A 3,647-nucleotide genomic window follows, 5' to 3' on the forward strand; every position below is an offset into this window, starting at 1 on the left:
CTGGGGATTAAGGACCTTGCCTAAGGACCCTTACGTTTTGTTTTTGATTGTTTTAAACTCTGTTTATCACTATCATACACCTTGAACTTTTATTCTGTGCTTTTATTCTGTGTTTTATTTAATTATTAATGCAGTGCATCGATATTTTGTTCTGTGACAGCATTTGTGATGTTTATTGAGGAATGACAATAAAAACGAGTCTAAGTCTGATTTTCAGATGGAAAAGCACTGTATAGATTTGTGTGTGTGTGTGTGTGTGTGTAATATTCTCAGGTAAAATTAGATGAGCTGGGTTATTTCTCTGTTACATATGTCACAAACAAGCTGTGACAAATTCATCTTAAATCAGGAGAATGTCTGTGAAAACACTCATCGAACTGTGAGACTCTGGAGATCTCATGTAAAAAGTGATTTTGCACAATATTCACCCTGTTGAGGTTTCAAATCCTGCAAAACGTCTGAGAGTTCGCTGCTCTGAGAGATGTCAATAACACTGAACTGCACTGAGATGCTCTGATAAGGCTGCACTTTAACCTCTGCACATGAACAACAGCATTAACATCGCAACATAAACCTCTTTGGATACTGAGACTAAAACTCTCGTGAATATATTATCTGGGTTTATAGACGTTATTGTATTTGTTTTATGTAAACATGTGAGAAGCTCAGGGACTGACTGCAGTGACTCTCTGGCGCACAACGGATTATGGGATATCTCAATAGATGCATTATCATCTTGAAAAATGATTTCATCATCCCCAAACATCCTTTCAATTGAGCTTTTCTGTATGTAAATCCCATTTCCTTTAGGCGGTTTCTTACAGTTCGGTCACAGACGTTGACTCCAGTTTCCTCCCATTCGTTCCTCATTTGTTTTGTTGTGCATTTTCGATTTTTGAGACTTATTGCTTTAAGTTTTCTGTCTTGACGCTTTGATGTCTTCCTTGGTCTACCAGTATGTTTGCCTTTAACAACCTTGCCATGTTGTTTGTATTTGGTCCAGAGTTTAGACACAGCTGACTGTGAACAACCAACATTTTTTGCAACATTGCGTGATGATTTACCCTCTTTTAAGAGTTTGATAATCCTCTCCTTTGTTTCAATTGACATCTCTCATGTTGGAGCCATGATTCATGTCAGTCCACTTGGTGCAACAGCTCTCCAAGGTGTGATCACTCCTTTTTAGATGCAGACTAACGAGCAGATCTGATTTGATGCAGGTGTTAGTTTTGGGGATGAAAATTTACAGGGTGATTCCATAATTTATTCCTCAAAATTGAGTGATTCCATATTTTTTTTCCCTCTGCTTGGTCTAAAAAAAGTAACTGTTACTGACTGCCACAATTTTTTTTTCCTGATTTCTTATAGTTTCTTAAAGCCAGAAAGTTGCCATTTGAAATGACTTTAGTTTTGTGTCATGTCTGTGATCTGCTTTTTTTCTACAAAATTAAACAACTGAATGAACATCCTCCGAGGCTGGTGATTCCATAATTATTGCCAGGGGTTGTATTAAAGAGACCGGGGAGTAAAAAATAAAACATAAACAAAAAAAACCCAAACCTTTTCTATCTGGAGAACTAAACTCACAAGGGAAAATCACAATGGACTGAAACAGTGCCATGGATGCAATCCAACACACACACACACACACACACACAAAGAGTGTCCGGTTGAGCTCTTATGTGCTGTCCCCCCCATGGTTCTGTTTCCAAGGACACTGTTAGTACTCTATCTTGAAATACCTGCTGCTGTTCTGGCTCACATCCTGGATTCCACCATGGGAACAATGTGGCCGTATTGTGTTGTTTCATATTGTTTTGTACTTTTGCAGCATGAATGTCAAACACTGGAGCTCACACTCTGAAATAATGTTATATTAGAAGCGTCAACTTTAATCTCTGGCGTTAATGTTTTTCCATGCAGGAAATTTCAAAAACACAGACATCCATCTTAAATTAATTTGGCAGACGTGCAGGTCATATGTGGAAAAAGAATCAATCATCCAGATCAATGAGCAGATCCTGCCTTTGAGCTTTGATCCTGATTCTGTTTGATTCTGATTGCAGCATAAAAGCAATCAGGAAAGAAGTTCAGCGATAAGGATCAAAAGTCAGTATCAAAGATGTGTGGGCAGTATCAAAGTTCAGGATCAAAGGTGAGAGATCAAGATCGCAAATCTGGAAGAAGGGAAATGATGAGGATTAAAAAAATAGGAATCAGGATCAAAGCTTAATTACCAGGATTAAAGGTCAACAATAATGATCAAAGCCTTGTGATCAGGATCACAGATCTGTATGAAAGATGAATGACCATGATCAAAGATCAGTAATCAGGAATAAGGGCCAGCAATGAGGATCAAAGACGAGACGAGAGGATCCAAATTCAAGATCACTGATGAGTGTTGAGGATCACAAATCTGAAACAAAGATGTTGGATCAGGATCAAAGCTTAGTGATCAGGATCAGAAATCTAGATCAAATAAGGGTGATCAGGATCAAGAGTCCTTATCAAAGATGAGTGGTTGATATCATAGCTTAGTGATCAAGACCACAAATCCACATCAAAAATCCGTGCTTATCAAAAATCATCAGTAACAATCCAAGCTTACAATTTCATGATCCGAATCAAAGCTCAGCAATCACAAACAGAATGTTAAAGATCAGAGGAGTAACCTTCTCTCACAGTGAAAACGAAAGCGATAAAAGGAAAACGATGTAGTTTTGCAACATCTGCCCTAACACGGTTACTACAAGTCTCTTCCACCAGGGGGCAGGCACATAGTGCAGTACCAGTGTCTGCTCAGGAGAGGGAGCAAGCGTGCCCCAGAATGATCCAGCAAATGGATCCAGCATGACTGAAGGGTGATGTGTAAAGGGAGTGACCATGTCCAGATGTTTCTTTTTGTTTTATCATTTATGCAATCACACAGATGCAGAAGAGAGTTGCAAAAAGCAGAAACATTTTGGTTAAAGGCTTTTCCCCCTCTTTCTTTTGCTGCGCAGGGATTCAGCCCTGCAGAGTTTCAGTTCAAACAAGTTTGGGGTTGTGAGTTTAGTGTGCATGTAAACACATAGGTACGTATAGCTGCCTCAACACAAGACTACATCCAGGTCAGTAGAAACTAGTGGTAACAGTAAATATTTTACAGCCAGGTCCATGAATATTTTTGACATTGACAGGTTTTGGTATTTTTGGTTGTCTGCCATATATGTTGAGTTGAATGCAAATAATGTGAGGTCAAAGTGTAGACGGTGATCCATGTGCAAATTACACAAATGTTAGCATTTAGTCTTGTCGTATCAAATGTAACATCCAGATTTTTGACTGCTGAGTGAAGAGAAGAGGACAGAGAGCCAAGGTTCTTTATCACTGAGGGAACAAACTCCTCAGCAGGGGCGTAGGCAGAAATCATAAAACGGGTGGGCCCAGAAAAAATCAGACGGGCCCAACCTTTGGGGTTGTAGGTAAGGTGTAGGTATTATAATACACCGTTTGAAAAAGTGTGCCTCGTTTGGACATCGCAAGCAACGTTATCACTTAGCCTACAGCACTGGCAAAGTGAGCACACAGACGCAACACGTCAGACACAAGTACTCTTCATGGATAATGCAAGCTGCAGTGCAGTGCCACACACACACACACACACA

Source organism: Thalassophryne amazonica, chromosome 20 (assembly GCF_902500255.1).
Source record: "Thalassophryne amazonica chromosome 20, fThaAma1.1, whole genome shotgun sequence".
Taxonomy (NCBI): domain Eukaryota; kingdom Metazoa; phylum Chordata; class Actinopteri; order Batrachoidiformes; family Batrachoididae; genus Thalassophryne; species Thalassophryne amazonica.